Genomic DNA, 21,886 nt, shown 5'->3' on the forward strand with positions numbered 1-21,886 from the left:
CAGTATGGACGACACAATATGGAAATACACGGCATAAGGTTCACCGAGAATGAGGACTTGCTCAGCAAGATTAACATCTTTGCTAGTGAACTTGGTCTGCAGCATGTCACTACAAGGGAACTCGATGCTGTTCATAGACTTCCAGCTAAACAAGGAAAGACACAGCCAATACTAGTCAGGTTTCAATCTCGAAATACTAAGGAAGAATGGCTCAAAAGAGCTGTCTCGAAGGAAAAGAAATCAACCGTGGGTTTGCATGAGAACCTTACAGCTTGCAAGACTTCAATGCCACTTTTTAGGACATAAGCTCGCATATGATATGCAACATTGTTTTGCGCATTAAGTTATGTTCATACCGTCGGAAAAGTGCAACGCATTCCAGAATCCCCCAGGCAAGGGTCAAGTAATACTTCTCATGTCAAACTTTACGTACATAACGAAGAACACTGCATATTCCTTGTGTCTCTGCATTTTAGTTACTCGTGTGAATGGTGAGAATTACTGTTTTGTTTAACACGCTAAATTCCAAGAACTTTTTTCCTTATTTCTTTTCTAGTCACCAAATACACCTACTCGGCCGTGCCAAAAATTCAATCGCTCAGGTTTAATTACATGTACGCACTATCAGCACTGCCATCTCATCTTGCAGTACTCCTCCAATCACTTTTCTGCCAACGTATTCCTTGCAGCTGCAAGGGTCACCCTTCTGGCTGTGTCACCCACAGCCTGCTGCGAGAGGCAGCCTCTTGTTGATGTAGGTCTTGAAGGCCCTGCATAATTTGGGAAGCACACTAGCTTCTAAGCTGCATGACTAACGAACTGTAACTATGCTGTTTAAGGATAAGCAGCGCAATTAGGGCAGCAATAACAACAGGCAATACAAGTATTCATCTGCATGAGGTTTCATGTTGTACTTGACTGTACATACATTTCATACCTGAAATGTTTTTTGTTTTTTTTCATCAGTGAAACAGGAATACTTCACGTTTTCACTTGAGGAGCATAGACCTTGAAATCGTTATAGAAACGTGCGAAATTGGAAATTACAGTTCCTTTCACAGCCGCACCACTAATGCAGCTCATCGTTTCTTTTATGTGAAGTGAAGTGTTTGCATTGTGCATTTAACCTTGTAATATATCGACTTCCCACAAAATCCCAGTCCCCAGCAGTCCATAATAGCATGTACAATTCAGGCGCATAGGAAGTTTCTTGGTCTATTTTAATCTTTAATTTCCATACCACTGATATAGACGAACAGCCATTCACGAGTGCTCAGCCAAGAACCACATTACATGATGTCACGCAAGTATTGATTTGGCTTGACTATATGTATCTGTTGTGTGACATGGCATTTGCATAAATACATTTGTCGCATTCACCTCATAACAATCTCACTTCGAATTTGTGGAAGTTGTCCGAAATGACTTTGCCATATGAAGCTCTGCCAGTTAACAAAGGTGACATTGGCCCCCTAGAATACACTCCTAGCTTCATACACAGGCAAGCTTTGTTAGCAAGCCACTAGATAATCGCACATGCATGACTGAAAGTTTGTGCAATATTTGTTCAAACGTGCAATGAATACATAGCATGCAGGCATGCATTCAGTGTGCTGTTGTAGTTGCCTTCATTCAATTTTTGCTACCTTTTTGTGGGCATCTCCCATGCCTTAGGTTTGTCAACCCACCAGTGACACTACATACCCTCAAAGAGGTCTTCACAGTGACCTTTGTTCTGCTCGCCAGTTAAAATCATTCATGGCTATGTTCTTTATTCATGTACTGCCACATTACTAAATATCCAAACTACGTAAACCCTACAGCATCGAGATGCAGTTTTTATGCACAAGATACGTAGCATTACCATTCAATACCAAGAGTATCCATGAAGTATGCATTCAGTTTGACTTCACCACTCCAACTAAAACTGAAAGCTAAACGTTCTGCTCCTCAGGTGAGTGTGGTTGAAACATGAAGTTGCCTAAGCATGCACGTAACATATAACATAGCCAATAATTACCAAGACTGTTACATTCATTAGCCAGACGTCTCACCCAACTGCATTTTACCGTGTGGCTGCAGGTGATATTTCCCAACTAAACTGCCTTGTCAATACAAATGCTTGGACCTTTGCCAAGCGTCTAGTGATCAACGGGTTTACAGTGGTGCATTAGAGATATCCTGTTGCATACAGTTGATCCTCAAAAAGGAAAGATTGAGGATTGGGTTATCAGATGACATCCACAATGGTGGAAGCAGGCTTGAGCATTTTGGAGCAGCTCATGGAGCAGTAATAATGCCATTCCGGAGCAGCTTTGGAGCACGAAAGATATGTTTTGGAGCACAAAAATTGTGTTTTGGAGCATGTTTTTTAGAGTAAAGTACTTGTAATAATTGCAACTTCACACTGACATACAAAAAAACGCAAAGACAATCATTTTATTCAGCATGCAATTTGCTTGTTAGAATTACTTGTTAGATTCCAGCGTGGAATCTATCATTCTAATGCGCTCAAGCACCGCCGGCAATTTGGAATTCACATCAACGAGCAAAACGTTTCCAGTTTCCACTTTGTCCATGTCCTTCGATTTTACTCATGTGCTGATGAGTTCCTCGGCACTGGTAAGTAATGCCTTCAGGGTGGATAGACGGCACTGCAGGGTGGCCTTTTCCTCTTTCAGCTTTTTTTCTTCGCTGCTTTCTGTCAGTGGCTCGTCACATTTCCGTTTGCGTGATTTTGATTCTTCTTCCATTTCAACGCGTTTGCAATAACCACTGTACGACTTTCCAACACACTTCAGGAGATCTCTAGTGATTGGCACCTTTGTGACGTCACCCCCATAACGCTTCAAGTATGCTTTCGTTTGACGAAGGCTTGACACACTTGTTATTGACAAAGAGGCTCCATGGTGAAGCGCCTGCTTGTTTTCGCTGAATCCTCTCTCGCAGTCTGCGTTGCCATGCGGCAAGGAAAGAACAGCCCTTACGAGCCTTCCCAGTCTTGGGTATTTGGGTTCGCCAGTGGGCATTTTTAGTGCAAACACATTAACCCAGTGTTCAACAACATTTGTTAAAACATCCCAGTCAGAAATTTCGCCGCAAAGGTGCAACCACTCATCAGTTAGAGATGATACTTCGCTGGGTGGCATGACTTGTGGCAGGGCATTCGCGATGTAGCGCAGTGACGTTGTATAGTGGTCTCCTACTACACCAGGCTTTAAAAATCTACTGTGGAACAGCACTTTGTTGTCCAAAGGTAACCTTGAGACGAGGTACTTTGTGCTGGATATATAGAAAGCTCTGGTCTTGACATAGAAAGCCTTTTTCTGAGTTGGTGTCCAAAGCTCCATTTCTTTCTCAGTATCTAAGCCAAGCTCAGGTTTCACTTTCCAGTTAGCTTGCGATTCAACTTGAACATTCTTCAAATGGAAACCAGTTACATCTACAAACGACTCCTGCCGCAAAAAATCTGCCCATCAGCTGTTTGACCACAGCAACTATTTCATCATAAAATAAATGAAGAAGAGGCTCTTTGCTCTGAAACAAGGTTTGAAACTTGTCAAAGAGCTGGGCGGCATTCTGAACAAAAAGGAGTCGTGCTCGGAGCGTGTTGTCAGAAAATGCAGATGCGAGGCGATTGTGCCTTATAGATGAGGATTTTCTTGGTTCTGCAGCCTTGGAAGAGAAAGACTTCAAAGCATCATACAGCTTAAGCACACGCTGTATACTTGGTAATAGTGTCAGCCACCGCTTACGTGCCGCAGGAACTCCAGCTGTGGCAATCCAAGTTTCTGTTGGAGATCCTTGATGTCCACATGTCTTGTGATGTCCGCATGTGTTTGTAGAATACTTTGCAGCGGTTTTTTTTTTCTCGAAAGTTTAGACTGCACACGAGACAGCTAAATACTGCCCAAGGGCGTATTCTCAACATTCCATTTTCTATGTCGGATCCATTTGGTCCTCTGGCACAGGTTGGGTGACGAAGCCGCAGCTTACAAGCATTTGTGGATAGCAACTGGACCGCTGGCTCCTGTGGAGCGAGTGGTAAAATGCCACAAGATCAAATGGATCCAAAATGACCAGTGGAATGTTAAGAGAATACAGCTCCAGCTCACGTGCGGCCTTACACCACCCGGCATGTAAATGTACAGTAAAATCTAGCCAATTCAGCCTTCAAGGAAATAGCAACCATGTTAAAATTATCTGAAAGTCCAAATTATCGAATGGCCCTAAAAAAACTGCTGAAAACAGTTTGCGTCACAGCAGTTTTATAAAATGAACACCTGGAATATTGTTGCAGTAAATTTGAGATGGAAACAAAGTGACCGCGACAATTTTTTGCAGTTTGGTCAAGTTTTTTTGCTTTTCGCACACTGTCGGGAACGTCGTACAACTGCTCCAGAATCATAAGCGCCTCCGCGGCTCTTTTCGCAGTGTGACGCAGTAGCCGTGGTGCCTATTCACAAATGGCCCCATCACGATTTGAGGATGCTTCACCGCATGAACTCTGATGAGGTGAAGCGTCCTCAAAACCCGGCGGTTTAACATACTCGAAGAGCGGAGAAAGCACGTGGACGCAAGAGAGAGATGCGTAGACGTTAGAACGCCGTGACCTGGCCATCCCAAAGTAAACATACAAAATAAAACTACACGACCCGTGACGCGCAATGTACGAAACGGAGCGACTGGCCGATGCGCACGCCCGGTGGCAGCGGAGGGATGGCTTGAATTTAAGAGATGCAAAACTGAAAATATGCAGCTGATTTATACTTCGGCAGTGGTGGACTACCGATAGACGTCGCGCCTGCCATAGCACACGCGCCTGAGGTGTGCGGGCATCACTGTTCCCTACACAAGTTCGGTGAGGTCTATTAGGTCAATCACTGACATCGCGGGTGGTACCTCGAAGCGGCCCCGCCATAATTAACCAGTGCGAACCTTCTCATGTGCGAACTAGCGAGCGTCCGACACCATAGGGTTTGGGACAGCGCTGCTATTTCGAATTATATGAGAAAACGGGGGTCAAATAATCGAGAATTTAGTATGCTCGACAACCTGACCTGATGACAAGCGAGGACCAACAAATACAAGTGGCACTAGCTTGTTTCCTACTGCATACCATATATCACGAAAAATCAAACAATGGCGCCACATTTTCGTCCACTGCAGCTACAAGGCATGACCACCCAGCTTCGCTTTTAGACAATCCCGTCTGCGCTGCCCTCAAGGCTGAGCATTTAAGTTACATAACTGCTATAATGTAGCATTTTCTAGATTCGGTAGCTTCAATACACTTACTTTTGCTCATGTCCAGGCTTGCAGGCGACCCAACGGCAGCAGCTTACAAACACAACACCAAACCATAGAAACCAAACAGCTTCGCACGAAGTATCGGATCGGATCGGATTGGATCAGATCGGCTGGCCCACAGTGAGAGGAAAAATAACCCATAGGCTTCGCTAAATTTGACGGTAAAACATCGAAGTGGCCGGCGCGGCGGAGTTATGGCGCAAAATTGTTTTAGAGCAGGATGGCTTGCACAAGAACATGCATTCGATTTTAATTGCGCATCCAGAGCTACAGTGCAGTAGCAGAAATAGTTCAGTGAATGGGCATGCATTCATATGTGAGAAAGCTCGAAGTAGCACAAAAAACCGCAGCTAAACGGCAGATAGCACAGAGCAGCCAAACAAAGCTACGGAAGCTTTGTTTCGCAATACAGGCTTGCATATGTTGTGTGTTGTGAGGTTGACATTACATAAGAGTGCATTGTTCTCTTGAGAATGTTTGTAACAATAAGACATATGTTGCAGTGCCTACCCAACAATTTAGCCACACAAAACAATATGTTGGTGTCTCCTTGCAGTGACACAAGCAGCACGGAGATTGAGACCACACACATGCAAGTAGGAGTCGCTTCCCTAGCAATAGCAAGTTCACATGATGTGCTGTCATTGCGACACCTCACCCAAATGCGGGTGCAAACATCGCGGGACGTCACCATGGCGAAACAGCACTGGATGATACCTATGCAAGAGCAAGGTTGCAGCCAACCTACCACTAGGCATGCAGTCCATTTGAGCAGTATGTGAAACCAGCTGTCATTCTGCTGACCGAGAGGCACCAGCCAGACATGCATGCCTGTGTCGAGTCACACCTGCACCACACCAGATGATCAGTCGCCGAAAAAGTATACAAACGCTGCATTGGCGTGTTTAGGCTGGGCCGAAATTGACAATAATCACATGCGAATTGCTGCCTGTGCAAAAAACATCGTTTTGTGCCAGTGAAGGCTAGCCATGTTCACTTACAATGTTACTTACATTGTTACTGTTACTTACATGTTACATGTTACTTACACTTACATGTTACCTACAAGTGACAACCACACTATGGGTTCATTAGACTGTCTACACGTATCGCATGCCTGGCTTTGACACAACCTGACTCTTGTGCTCCCAGTGCAATTGCATCCAGTGCTGCTTCACAACACTACCACTTATTCTCACATATTCTTGTCGTGATGGCGGCAGTACATTGTATTAGCAGCAAGGCTGAATGACTGGTGCTGCACGCTAGTAGAGTGAAAGTAGCAGCCTCACTCTGTCGGTTACATCTCTGCATGTTTTCAGGACAGCAAGTGAGAATGTGACAGCACGGTTTGTTAGGTAGATGTGTAGGAAAGCGCCCAAGTTTGGATGAAAGTATCAGTGCTAGTGGCATTGCATGGCCATGTGTTTTGCCGTCTAAGATGACTACACGTTCAGCAAAACTCTGCCTTTCACAGTAACATGTGTAGAAGCATTGCTGACGAAACATTTCTATTGCAGCAAACTGGTGAGTTACAGACGCTGAACCACCAGGTCAGCAGACTAGCTGACACAATGGAACAGCAGCTGAGGCCCATTTCGGAGTTGGCCACAATCATGGCCTCGTTTATAACGAATGGAACCCAAGTTTAGTGTTGATTTATAAATAATGTGTTATCCTTCCATATGTCAGAATTAAAAGTTCTTAAAAATACCAGCATACGTTTGAAGGTTTATTAGTAATGTAGTGTGGCAATCTCATGGTTACAACTGACCGAAGTTTTTTTTCAGCAATTCTTGGAGCAAGTAACATTGGGTGTTGGAGCAGTTTGGAGCAGACAAAATTCTATTTTGGAGCAATTTGGGGTAGAGAAATTTATTTTGAAGCAGTTTGGAGCGGGCCAATGGCAATTATGGTGGAATGGAATGTACAGGGCACTTCGAAACCACAATGAAATATAAAAGACCAACACGAAAAGAACAATAAAGTATGTCAACAGGCAGCATTGCGCATGTTTTTCTGTATAAAGGTAAGAGCATTGGTGGCACTATGATGGAACTATATATTCTGGTGCCAACGCTCATAACTGCAATGTTATTAAATCATGTGGTCCAATCAACGTGGTAACACACTTTCTGGTTCACCATATGTCACTGCAGACGCAGAGAGCCGCGATCAACCCCAGACTGGTGAAAGTTGAAGCTATTCCAATCTGTTTTTATAACAATAGCAATTACATGGACACTGTAGGCACATTTCTGCCGTCAGTGTTGGTGTGATGTTCCAGATAAATTGCAGGGGTGATAACGACATTGCCATGCACTGTATGCTGTAAAGTATGTGCAAGTCAAAGCATGTGAGGATGAGCCAGCGATGCCATTTGGGGAACTCAAGATGTATTCAAATATTATAATTACAACCTCCCAAGTGGCCGCACATGCCCCGACCAGTTGCAGGAAGCGCTGAAAAGTCCACTGTTGCGAGTGCAAAAATTCATGCGAGAGGCACGCTGGCTTGGTGTGCAACATGTGAACGGCTGTAGACTTTTTTTGTGTGTGTGGAATTCGCTCTCTGTTCGCGGTCACTGCCGGAGCACACATATGCCGCAGTCATTGTGGTGTAGCATGGCACAATTTCCTCCAAATTTATGTTTGTGGCACAGTATGGTACAGGAATGTGCCTTTCTGTCAAGATGGTGCAATCGACAAAGGAGTCCCACCCTTGAAATAATCTTGTCAACTACCATGCACTTCCAGTGCTTTTCAAGTGTGGAGAGGTAGTGCACAACTTTGTTGTGGCATTGGTGTATTGAAAAAAGCCTATCTTTAATCTAATTCTTGCACCCTCACTGCCAACACATCATGTATACTTCGTGTAGATTACACAAATATATTCCAAAGCTATAAATTCCATGGTCCGAGCAGCTAAATCCTACGCTCAAGCTGAAAGGAAATAGTAATGAGGTATTGCGCACTCACGCTTGTTCGTAGTACATACTACGAGCATGACATGTCGAAGTAAACCTGTTTGGTCTCCTCAGACGGAGGAGAAATCTCATGTCATATTAACGACTTCCAACACAAATAAATCACAATGTGTGTCACAATGTAACGTATGTAGGAAACAATATGGAAGTATTCAACAACAAACTAAAAGAAACACGAGGAATATGGCCAATCGTTGAAGGAGGACAAATTATATGAAAAGAATTGTCGCACAAAACCAAGTGAACAAACACAGTCACAGCAGAGGCGACAGAACATGTCTTCCAGTGCATACAGAACAACAAACTGTTGCCACAAACGTTGCAGTGCATACCTTTACGACTTATGCTATCGAAACCTAAACTGTGTGTAATAAATAATTCACATGGACATAAAGAAGGTGGAAACTACGAATTGGCATATAAAGTGCATGCATTTTTGGTTTCGGTCATGAGTCAACATGACCTTGCAGAAGCACATGGAAATACATGGTAATAAAAAGCTTTTCTTTGTCAGCCATTCCACAAAAATCAGACTTTCTGTCACAGCGATGCGGGTGAGACTTTGAGATACGCTTGATATTGCAACATAGCTCGTAACATAACATTTAAGCAAATGTGGTGACTGGCTAATTCCAAAATGCACCTAAAAACAAAAAGCTTCGTGTGATGCACCCCACACTGCTTTTTTAAACAATGCTTCGTTTCCGTTGCTTCATTTCCGTTGATAAAAAGTTTTACTTTTTAACAGACATAAAGCTAACAGTTCAAGTTCGTACAGGTGTTGGAAACATGCTGCCAATTTAATATTGCACATCACAAAGCTTACTGAATGTGCAGCAATCCTGCATACAGTGCACGACATGTTTGAAGATCATTGTTGTGTGTCACTCACGTACATACAAGTGTGTTGTGTTACACATTTCACGTCATGGTGAACCTCTTTCAGTGAAGCTTTCCGAAATTACATGTTAGCGGATTTATTATAACATTTGTCCCTAGGTTACACACAGGTGCCATTTTTCTCGCAAGACCGCAATTTCAATTTTAAACACATTTCATTGTGATTGCTTTGACGGTTAACTCAGGCAAGGCACTTGTACAGTTTGCATGTACTTTAAAAGGAAGCTTTGGTGTTTAAGTACATTAGGATGTTTACATATGCAAATGCCATTGACATTAGTGTTACCAGTGGGATGGCATAATTGGCTTAGAAGGTCATTGCTAATTTTAAATTGCGAACCAAAGCCAAAAGGGGTAGCTGCTTCATATAACGTTGGGATGACTCGGAGATGTCACATCCTACACTAACTCAACATAGATACCTACAACGCTTCTTAACACACCACATATGGTGCATGCGCTGAAAAAAATCCAAGCTGATGATATGTCCTGATGTCATGGAGAACTTTTGTAGGTAACTCGAATTAGCCTTCATCGATTGCTCAAACAGAGTTAGCACTGCAGCATCGGTATTTTTTTTTTTTGGCCACTGTGCAAGGCAGCTGACATGCCTAATCTCAATGCATTGTGCTCCAGGTAGACGAAGAGAAGCACCAGTTGTGACGTCTCTCAAAATGATGATTGCTGGCCATCGACTCATGGAAAACAGATGTAGCTTCGTCATTTGTAGACAAAGTGGTCGTGTAGTGCGACATCACAAACACGGGGGCGCCTCGTGTAAAGTTACACATCTGTGGGCATGGCCTGGGAGCACGCAACCAATATTTGAAGTTCGTGATAAGTAAAACCAAATGATATTTAGTCACATCGTGCGGCATGAAGAATCAGAGTGGAAAAGAGAATGTATGCTCAAAATTTCTATTTCAAGGTCAGTGGACATCCAAAATTTGCCAAAGTTGCACTTTCAGTGAGAATTTTCAGTTGGCCGAGAGGTGGACCTTCCACTTAGATATACGGTGGAGGCTACAAAATGCTTCAACTATTTCAAGAAAAGGAAGTACGCAACACTTTCACATGTTTTGAAAATTCTGCAACATTGAAGGTTAGGAAAATATTACACATTCAGCCTGAAGTAACGCTTTTGTGTTAGAAAGACGCAATCACGTGAGATTAAATCAATAAAAGAATACTGCTCCTCCACATACAGTGAACCAGTGGCGTAGCCAGAAATTCTGTTTGGGGGGGGGGGGGCTCACTTGGAGCTTGGCCTCCTCCTTCAGAGGAAGTTTTAGCTCAGGTTATCATCATCATCAACCTGGCTACGCCAGCTGCAAGGTAAAAGCATCTCCCATACTTCTCCTCTAACTACCCCAGTCATGCGCTAATTATGGCCAACTTGTCCCTGCAAACTTCTTAATTTCATCCGTCCACCTAACTTTCTGCCACCACTTGCTACGCTTCCCTTCTCTTGGAATCCAGTCCGTAACCCTCAATGACCATCGGTTATCTTCACTCCTCATTAAATGCCCCGCCCATGCCCATTTCTTTTTCTTGATTTCAACTAAGATGTCATTAACTCACGTTTGTTCCCTCACCCAATTTCTTATCCCTTAACGTTACACCTATCATTCGTTGCGTCGTCCTCAATTTAAGTAGAACCCTATTCGTAAGACTCCATCCAAGTTTGTGCCCCATACGTGAGTACTGGTAAGACACAGCTGTTATGCACTTAGTTTTACACATGTTACACTTGTTATACATTTAGCTCGGGTGCTCCTATCTAAATACATGTAGAAGGTGAATTTGTTTTTCTCGGCAACCACTGCACCAAATCTGATGAGGTTTGTTGCATGTAAAAGAAAAACTTGAATTCTACTGACTTCTGCTTCGAATTTTTCATTTAGGTTGTCAATTCTTTATTAAAAATTCACCAAAACCACAAATTTTCAAAAATCTAAACTATCAAACTCAGCAATGAACAACAATATCACAATTATGTGAATTGGACCTAATAGTACATCCATAGCGGACAAAATTTCTATGTTACACGTGAATCTCAAGAAATTTAGCATTATGGAAATACACCTTTCACAGAATCCTTGTACACAATGTAACCAATTCACGTAAGATACCAATTGACATACCAAATTTGTCGACTTTGGCTCTTATAATAGTTGCCGTTCACAGAACCGTGATATCTGTTCTTGATGCAGAGCTATTAGTTTGTAAACGTCATTCATTCATTCAAATAACTTTATTCAGTGCCCTGCGATTTGGTGGGGTGGGCCTGGACCCCGCCTAGGTTTCAGCCAAGGGTTGTTGGCCCTTGGCAGCTTCCTCGGCTCGCTAGACGGCCCAGAGTTGGTGCTGCAGGTCAGAGCTGAGCAACGCAGGCTCGCAACGCGCGCGGAGGCTGTCGCTGTTTGAGACTGCATCCCCGTTACCCTGCATTACAGCCGTACATTCCCATAGGATATGCTCCAGGGTGGCTTTAGAGTTGCAATGTGTGCACTTGTCGGTTGGGTATAAATCTGGGTGTATTAGGTGCATGATAGCTGGACTTGGATAGGATCTGGTCTGTAACTGCCACCATTCGACAGACTGGTTTTTGCTTAATTTTGGGTGCAGCGGCGGGAATGTACGCCTCTGCAATCTATGGTGTTGTGTAATTTCGTTAAATTTGGCCATTCGATCTTCCCACTCCCACTCATTGGTAGTCAGTGAGGCAGGGCTAACCGAGGCTTGGTTAAATTTTTTTCGCACTTTCGAATTCTTCAAAATATTTTAAACAAAATTCAGGCCCTAAATCGAAATTCCACTTCCAACAGACACTGGAACTTAACTTTCTTTCTCAAATGCAACAAATTTAATTAAAAGTTATCCAGGGGTTATCTCAGAAAAAAGCGTTTCGGCGTTTTACATGTATTTGAATAGGCCACGTCAGAGTTGGGTCCGAGCTAAAGCTTCCTCTTAAGAAATTTCTGCACTGCACTGCACTGCCCTGCCATTGCAAAAGATGCTGCAAACACAGTGTCAAAAGCAGTAAAATATGTATTTTTTCGTAAGAAAATATACTCGTATGTTGCGAAAATTATGCCAAAACTAACTGATATCAATGTTTCCATATTTCTGTTTATTTTATTAGTAAAGAAAATATCACACGAACTTTAGAACTATATCAGTTTGAACCCAGCAAAGCAGTGCATGCCACTGATGTGAAAAATGTGAAGGCCATGAAATGAACAAGTTGAGGACAAATATGGTAATGAAATTTCGTCATTCAACAACCTTGTTTACATTTTTGTACATATGCAACAGCCAGTGAAAAATCTCAATGACGCTGTCATTTATTCCAATGTATTACGCAGGAGCAGATGTCACCGGTCGTGTATCGTTAGTAATTTCACCGAATTTATTGTCCCAACAGAGAGCACCTATATAAAGACGTTCTGCAAAATATACGAGGGCGAGTCAAATGAGTGAGCCAATGTGAATACATAACGGGGTACTTAATTTAAATGTAGTCTCCATGAGCATTTAGACATTTATCCCATTAACTAACGAGTCGGGTGATTCCAGTCTCATAAAACTCCTTAGGTTGCTGCTTCAACAAATCTGCAACTGACTCTTTAACGTCATCATCCGACCAGATCTGTTTCCCTTGAGCTGTTTTTTTCATTTGCCCCAAAATGTGGAAGTCGCAAAACGACAGGTCTCAGCTGTATGGCGGATGTTGCAGCGATGCCCACTTGAACTTTCCCAGTCTTGTATTAACCACAACAGCGACATGGGGACGGGCATTGTGGAAAAATTTAAACTTAAATTAAGGGGTTTTATGGGTCGAAACCAATTTCCAATTATGAGGCACGCCGTAGTGGAAGACTGGAAATTTCGACCACCTGGGGTTCTTTAATGTGCACCTAAATCTAAGTACACACGTGTTTTCGCATTCTGCCCCCATCGAAATACAGCCGCCCTGGCCGGAATTCGATTCTGCGACCTCGTGCTCAACAGCCCAACACCATAGCCAGGTTGTGGAACAAGATGACCCCATTCATCAATTTTCCACGTCGTTTGTTCTTGATTGCGACCGGCAACCGATCCGGCGTTTCACAATAAAGGAAAGGATTGATAGTCTCTCGGGCTTTAGAAAATTCTATCAGTAATGGCCCCTGACGATCCGAAAAAAACATAGTAAACAACACCTTTCCGGCGGAAATGACGGCCTTTGCTTTCTTTGGGGGCGGTGAGTTCAAATGTTTCCACTGTAAGCTTTGCTTTCGTGTTTAAGGCTCGTAGTAGTGGCACCATGGTTCGTCCCCGATCACAAATGCAGGCAAGAAGCCGTCACCCTCATTGTGATACCGGATCAGATGAGTCAAGGCAGTGCAGAACCTTCTTCTAGCAGTGGTTCAAAGTCTTCGGCATCCATTGCACACGCAAAAGCCGAAGACCGAGACATTGATGAACTATGGTGTGAACCCAACCCCGACTGATGTTTGCACGCTCTGCCAGTTCATCTATGTTTATCCTCCGCACTTGTGTTGGGGGTGATTGCACGATGGCTTTGGCGCGGTCTTGGGTTGCCTTTGCAACTTTCACATCCTTTTTGAACCGTTTGCTAAAAAAAAAAATTAAATTATGGGGTTTTACGTGCCAAAACCACTTTCTGATTATGAGGCACGCCGTAGTGGGGGACTCCGGAAATTTTGACCACCTGGGGTTCTTTAACGTGCACCTAAATCTAAATACACGGGTGTTTTCGCATTTCGCCCCCATCAGAACCGTTTGCTCCAATGGTTCACAGTGGCCAATGAAATGCAATGTTCAACGTACACAACAGCCATACGGCGAATAATTTCCTTTTGGGAAACGCCTTCAGCTGTCAAAACCTCATCCCATTGTACAGATAAACTGAAGTGTTGGTGACACAATCAATAGCCTTCTTCCTAATCTGATACGCCTTGTGTATTTCTCGCTCAGCTATCTTGGCATCAGCACAATATCATAACTTCAGGATCGGTTTACACGGGCATACCAAGCAATGAATAGGAAGGTGCCCACTGACTTTATTATTGAAAATTCATGCCAACACAAGCATATGTTCACACACCTTCCTGTTACCCGCAGTGGTTGCTCAGTGGCTATGGTGTTAGGCTGCTGAGCACGAGGTCGCGGGATCGAATCCCGGCCCCGGCGGCCGCATTTCGATGGGGGCGAAATGCGAAAACACCCGTGTACTTAGATTTAGGTGCACGTTAAAGAACCCCAGGTGGTCGAAATTTCCAGAGTCCTCCACTACGGCGTGCCTCATAATCAGAAAGTGGTTTTGGCACGTAAAACCCCATATATTACACCTTCCTGTTTGGCTTACGTAGACTTCACTGCCTTATAGAGGAATCTGATAGACTACCCCAACACTGCAATGTACGTAGGAATTGGGGCGCTTTATTCTGTACCTTTGGGACCTATTTGTATTTCTTCCTATGCACGAGCATAATCCAGCAAGCTGGCCGAAAATGCAAGTTGGCACCTGTCCTTGTATGCTCTCTGTGGTTGTTTGTTTGCGCAGTTATAAAACTGTTTGCAGAACCACTAAGCTTTCACCAACACTACGTATTGAACTAAAACGGAGACTAACCTGCAGTAAGCAGAGAAGCGTTTCTTCTAGCGACATGGCGGCTTTGGATCCGCCATGCCCACAGAAGACGAAATCATGCCAGTCTTCTTTTATAGCAGCACCAAGTCATGACGTTAGACTGAGATACTTGAAAGGGTAGGCCAGTAGAATTGCGTCGCCAGATGACGACAGCGTTGAGAACGAAGGGCCGTTGATCAACTGGTTCTTGCCATCACAAGACACATCAAGTGGCCATGTGCATCCAGAAGCAGCAAAGCCAAGAAAAACCTGAAGTAAGCTAATGGGAACCTGTGCCTGTCAATATGGATCGCTAATGTTTCCGAAGTTGTACCGCATTGCGATAGAGTGGCTCACAATCTAAAGAATGTCGCCATTAGATTCCAAATACCAGTTGTGTTTCCTGCTCCTCAGAAACTATCAATGTTGTGCAGCCATATTTCTATAGCCCTAGCAAAAATGCCAATAGAATTTTCTATTGGTCCAATAGAGCTGTGCTTTGGGTTCTATAGGTAACTGATTGGAACTCTATTGGTTTCATTGGAATTCTATTGGTACCCATTGGGTCCAATAGGCGACATCTATTTCTTGCCTATAGGTCCAATAGACTTTGCATTGGTACCAAAAGGGGACAGCTATTTGTCACTTATAGAACCAATAGATTTGTATTGGCACCAATAGGGTCCAATAGGTACCAGCTATTTGTCACTTATGGGACCAGCAGAAGTTGTATTGGTACCAATAGGGCCCAGTAGAGCTTGTATTGGCACCAATAGGGTCAAACAGATGGCAACTGTTACTTGTCCTATAGAGCCAGTAGAGCTTGTATTGGTACCAATGGGCATCAATAAGTGGCATGTGTTATCAGCGACCTAAAGACTAATGTGGTTGCTATCAGTACCAGCAGTATACTGCTAAGAGTTTTGAGTTACTTGGTTCAAATTTAGCCAGTAGAACATTATTCCCTGTAGAACCGAGAGCTTCATTTGGATCAACCTTAATAAAATGGCAGTTTTGATTCATTCAATAGAAACTGCATGAAATATATATGAATGAGGATTTTTCAAAATGTGGCAGCAATTTTACTAATACTGTACTTGATGCCTTAATCCCTCAGTAACAATTCTCTATTAATTTAACTTGTGCAGATATTCTGCCCAAAATTATGCTTATGCTATAAACTTGTATAAAGTTGAAGAAGATCAAGGTTCACAGGAAGTGAAAGGCTTCAAGTGATCAAGTGGTTGATCAAAGAATGTCGCTGGAGCATATAAATGATGGAATTGTGTTCATCAGGGCAGGAAATGCTTTTCTTGGCAGCTTTCATGCCCATGTAGCCTACTCGCCCTCAATGCAGTAGGAGTAGCTGGTGCACGAGTAGGGCAAGGGAAGTCAAAGTATAAGGGAAAATTAAGGATTATCTATGTTAGCTTCGTTTTGAGTTATTGCCACCTCAAAAAGAGCCAACAGCAGCACTACCAACTGTTCCCCCTATCACGCTTAACACCTCCCACTTTCTTTTTTACACTTTGATTACCCAAGCTTACTTTGTGCATTGGCTTAATCTCTTTCTCACCCATTAAAGGTATGGGGCGATTTACTCATGCCTAAATGCTGCTAAGAAAGCAGTTGCTGCTCAACAGTACATCATCTTGTGAAAGTCACTCAAAATGACATTCCTTGTTAAATCACTGCTAAGGCTTGTGGCATTAAGGACATGCTTTTTATACATGCTACAAATATGTGCATTTACACATTACCAGGTTTTTTTAATGGCTGCTGTTTTTGTAGTTTCCTCTTTCATCCTTATAAATCTTCCCAAGAACTTGGACAGTGCTTCGGCACCGTGCCTTAAGCAGACTGTTTCCTGTTACCACTAGAATCAACCTTCCTTGCATTCTTTTAGACATAGCTCTTGTTTCCTTTCTCAGTGTGGAAAAAAATATTTCTTTTTGAACCCCGACTTCAATTAAGCAGTTAGTAGTTTTTGTGCACAGATTTTATAATTAGCTCTGTCTTTCCGTGTCACTTCAACGTTTAGGCATTCGTGCAGACCAGCACAATACAGGTATAGTGAAAGTGCAGACATGAACAAAGTGCTGGTTTCCAACAAACATTTATTTTAAATGTGAAGCATACATACACATTGAAAAAAAAAGAAAGATAAATGCGAAAGTGTTGTGGGAACTTGTAATTAACAGTTATCTCCTTGAACCTTTATAAAAGACAAAAATATCAAGTTTATATGATGAGACATGAGAACGACCAAAATCTAGTTGCTAGTGCCACCTTCATTGAGCAGCATCTTGTGCACTGAGTGAGATTTATTTTATATACAGCAAAGGTGGTCATGTGAACAGAGTACACAATGGTCTAGCTGGTCATGTCAGCGTTCACACCCGAAAGAGTGAAGGGGAATAAACTTTATACAGAACATTCACAGCCATTTTCGTCAGGCCACTAGTATCTGATTTGTCATCATGAGAGGGTGAACAAGAACAAAACATAGCCCACCAGCACCACTAGCATGTAAACTGATTCTCCTACAACAATGTGTAGTTGGCACTTTGATGCACTAATCACACACTACTTCACAGTGCTGGTTACTTGGTAATTTCATTTGTGGGGGGGGGGGGGGGGGTTCATTTCACTTAATTTATTTCCACCTTAAAGGCCCGAGGTCATTACATAAGAGGGGGGGAGGGAGGCATAGAGGAACATATGACACGGCCACAGAGGTACAGTATCAGTACAGTGAAGTACAGAGGTACAAGTGTAAAAGCAGATACAAAAATAGAAATAGCAAAAAAAATACAGCACAAAAGTGCAAAGATACAACAGCCTAAAACTACAGCAGCAGATTTCCACACAGCGAGAGCATGAAACACATTAGCTACGTATGTACTATGGAATATGGCTGATTAATATTTCCCAGAATAGCTCGCTGTCAGTGCATGAGGCTATGGTATCGGGTAGATTGTTTCAGTGGGTTATTGCTTGAGGAAAGAATGAGGTTAGCATTGATGAAGTACGGCTGTTAAGTCATGCTATGGCGTTGCTGTGGTTGATACGGGAGGAAGTTCGGTGTGGCGGTTTTAAGACAGGATGTCTGGACTTTGGGTGATAATAAAAGGCTTTGCGCCACACGAAACCCGCAGAGCGGAACACCTGTGCATGTTTCTAGAATTCCACAACCAGCATTACTGTAGTAGACAGAGACAACATATGGATCACAAAGTTATTAAGAACATGGCAATGCATACTTCACAAGCCTGCTACTTTAGCCATTCCTCTAGCTGTGAATGCATTTCTAGCTAAAGTTTGGAAATTTCACTTTCCCTACTTTTCATATTTGTGTTCTATAAATGTCATTCTAACTTGTCTAGTATCATTTTAATGCACAGTTACAAACTGGGACATCCTTCTAATCCTTCCAGGCTTCTGCTAGTTATTTACTTTGAAGATGTTTGTACTTGATTCACTCAACTTCCGATTGACAGACAGCTGACTTAAGCAACCTGGCACAATCGGGGCCTAATTTTCAGTGAAGCTGTTTCTTTTGAGTAGTTGTATTTAAGATTTCAGTTGCCAGTAATTAAGCCACACACCATAAAATATTGGCCGCCTACGACTTCACTTTCAAACATTGCCTGTAAACAGTGCATTCGAGCGCTTTCTTCCTTTTTTAGCAAAATGCTTCACACAAAAACATTTCAGTTAGCATGGTTATGAGCCACTATTATTCTCCCATTTTCAACAAATTTAATTTCCATGGCTGTTATAGTTCTCTCAGGAGAGCAGGCTAAATTATACATGCATGAAACACACGATACTTAGGTGCACCGGAAGAATTTAGTGCAAAGGCCACAATTAACCCACACACTTTAAACTTTGCCTAAAAGAACAGATTGACGTTAACGCAGCTCTGCCAGACAGTCACAAAGGCCATCTACTGAGTTTCGTGAAGGAATTGGCAGACTGTTTTTCAACGTCATCCAAAGTGCGGCGCATGTCCATCACGAAGCGCCGCATTATTACGGTCGAGCCTGCACATCCTGTTCGTCAGCATCCTTACAGAGTGTCTACAGTGGAAAGAGAAGCAACCAAGCATCAGGTGAAAGAGATGCTCCAAGACGACGTGATCCAGCCGTCTACAAGCCCATGGGCTTCCCCTGTACTGTTAGTCAGAAAGAAAGACAACACACTGCGCTTCTGTGTAGATTACAGAAAGTTGAACCGTGTCACCAAGCGCTACATTTATCCATTGCCACGCATTGACGACGCATTGGATCATCTGCAACATGCCAAGTTTTTTTCTTCGGTGATCTTAAATCAGGGTATTGGCAAATTGAAGTTGATGAACGGGATCGTGAAAAACGGCGTTTGTGACACCTGACGGGCTTTATGAGTTCAAAGCTCTCCCCTTCGGTCTCTGTTCCGCACCTGCCACCTTTGAGCCAATGATGGATATCGTGCTTGCTGAACTCAAATGGCAAACTAGCCTCGTATACTTGGACGACGTCGTGTTCTCGAGCACGTTTGACAAACATCTCGCACGACTTGAGAGTGTCCTCGCTGCAATCCGTACTACCGGCCTCACCATCAAGCCTGGAAAATGCTACTTTGGGTTCCAAGAGCTCAAATTTCTTGGCCATGTCGTTGGTCCTCAAGGCGTCCGACCAGACCCCGACAGGTTAGCTGCCGTCACCGAGTTTTCGCCACCCACAGACAAGAAGGCTATCCAACGCTTTCTTGGTTTGTGCGCATATTATACGTGCTTCGTCAAGGGATTCTCGAGAATTGCTGAGCCTCTGACACGGCTTACATGCGACAGTGTGCCTTTCATTTGGGCGGACGAGCAGCAGCAGTGGGCCATTAGTAAATTCCGACCGTACTTGTACGGTATACCCTTTAAGGCAGTCACTGACCACCATGCGCTGTGCTGGCTTGCCAACCTCAAGGATCCTTCAGGCAGACTAGCCCGTTGGAGCCTGCACTTACAAGAGTACAACATTACAGTTGTCTACAGATCTGGAAGGAAGCACAGTGACGCTGACTGTTTGTCACGCACACCACTCCCTACAATGTCATCTGACCCTGACCATGACTTGCCAATTGTCGGCGTTGTAGACGCCATAAAAACGGCGTCAACGTTATAGACGCCATAAAAATGGCTGAGCACCAGTGCGCTGACCCTGAGCTGCTGCCGCTCGTCGAGCACCTTCAAGGAGTTGAAGGTGTTCTACCCCACACGCTCGTGCGCGGCTTATCATCGTACTACTTGCACAACAATGTCCGTTACAGGAAAAACTGCGGAAGCGGTCCCAATACGTACCTCCTTGTCGTGCTGTCGGCGCTGCCCCAATACATTTTGCAAGCCTGCCATGATGAGCCATGCGCGGGACACCTGGGATTCGCCAAGACATTAGCAAGGATACGACGAAAGTATTACTGGCCCCGGCTTTATTCTTCTGTGGAACGGTACATACGTGAAGACTTGCTGCGATTATCAACGCCGCAAGAAACCACCAGTTAAACCAGCTGGCTTTCTCCACCCTGCGGACCCTCCTCAAGCACCGTTCCAACAAATAGGAATGGATGTACTTGGGCCATTCCCAGTAACTTCTTCGCGCAACAGATGGATAGTCGTCGCTACCGACTATTTAACCCGGTACGCCGAAACCGAAGCTATTCCGCAAGCAAATTCGTATGAAGTGGTCAAGTTCTTTGTACGCCACATCATCCTACAACATGGTGCACCGTTTGTTCTCGTCACCGACCGCGGTACAGCATTTACAGCAGAACGTTTGCAGGACATTCTCCAGCTGATGCATAGCTCTCACCGTAAGAGCACTGCATATCACCCTCAACCAATGGATTAACGGAACGTCTGAACAGAACGCTGGCTGATATGCTCTCCATGTATGTTGACATAGAGCACAAAACGTGGAACGAGATTTTAGCCTATGCGACTTTTGCGTATAACACTGCTGTACAGGAGACTACACAGTTTACGCCGTTCAAACTTTTCTACGGGCGTCACGTCAAAACTTGACGCCATGCTACCTCTGGCTGATAATAGTCCGACCAGCGAACATGTGGAAGAGTTCGTACAAAGAGTGAAAGAGGCACGCCAGCTTGCTCAACATCGTATCCAGAGTCAACAGCATACCAACACCCTTCGATACAACCAGGGTCAACGCGACGTCAATTACAATACCGGCACCTGCGTGTGGGCCTGGACGGCCATTCCTCGCCGTGGACTCTCGGACAAGTTGATCCGCTAGTATTTTGGTCCCTACAAGGTTACACGCTGCCTCAGTGACATGACCTACGAAGTTGTCCCCTGATGTTCTGACCCAGGTGCACTCCGTCGTAGCAAAACTGTAAACAGCGAAACTAACTCTTTACTGGGTGAACCTGTGCCCAGAAAAACAGGCTACACTCAAAGCACAATGATAGCGGTGAACACAGTTGGCGATCGTAAAAAATCTGCTCTGCCGGCCAAGCACATCAGCTTTTATACACAAGTCATCAAAGGTTCCGAGTAATTACTGGTGCTCGCGTGTCTTCCTGAATGGTCTACACAATTTTCATTGTATATGCAATCAGTAACTACAGTGACACAGACAGCACACACAACCATCACTAACATTCGAGAAACTTCTGATACATGCAGGCACCTCCAGTGCTTAGACAGTGAAAAGCAGTCACCCCAAAAAAATAAACGAGTACGTGTGTCAATATCAACTCAGTGAATGATCTAGTTCCCCAGGGACATGAAACTGCACACATTTTCAAGCCCTCATAGTTCATCTAACATCTTCAGTGCAAAACTACAAAAAACCACAACCAGTATATTCCCCTTTCTGACATTCACTCAGTGACATTCATGTAAATTCGGAAGGTCTGCAATATAGAGGGTACTTCCCACACTCATCCCCACACATATCTTGTCCACTTCGCTAGTATGTAAAAGCACAGTCTCCTCAACTCCCATTCTAATGTACAAGTGTGATACTTATTTATTTATTTATTCAAAATACTCACAG

General features: G+C 43.7%; 1 long non-coding RNA gene across 1 annotated transcript in view; it reads right to left on the bottom strand.

Annotated features, from left to right (window-relative positions):
• Positions 1–16,939: 16,939 nt before the first annotated feature.
• The window catches only part of LOC139053477 (uncharacterized), a 31,197-nt gene continuing 26,250 nt past the window's right edge, over positions 16,940–21,886 (bottom strand). Inside the window, exons 3-4 of the long non-coding RNA XR_011510515.1 lie at positions 20,170–20,241; positions 16,940–18,916 (exon numbers count right to left, since the gene is read on the bottom strand). This is a non-coding gene — a long non-coding RNA (uncharacterized lncRNA). The remainder of the gene's footprint in view (positions 18,917–20,169; positions 20,242–21,886) is intronic.

This window comes from Dermacentor albipictus, unplaced genomic scaffold (genome assembly GCF_038994185.2).
Source record: "Dermacentor albipictus isolate Rhodes 1998 colony unplaced genomic scaffold, USDA_Dalb.pri_finalv2 scaffold_137, whole genome shotgun sequence".
In the NCBI taxonomy this organism is placed as follows: Eukaryota; Metazoa; Arthropoda; class Arachnida; order Ixodida; family Ixodidae; genus Dermacentor; species Dermacentor albipictus.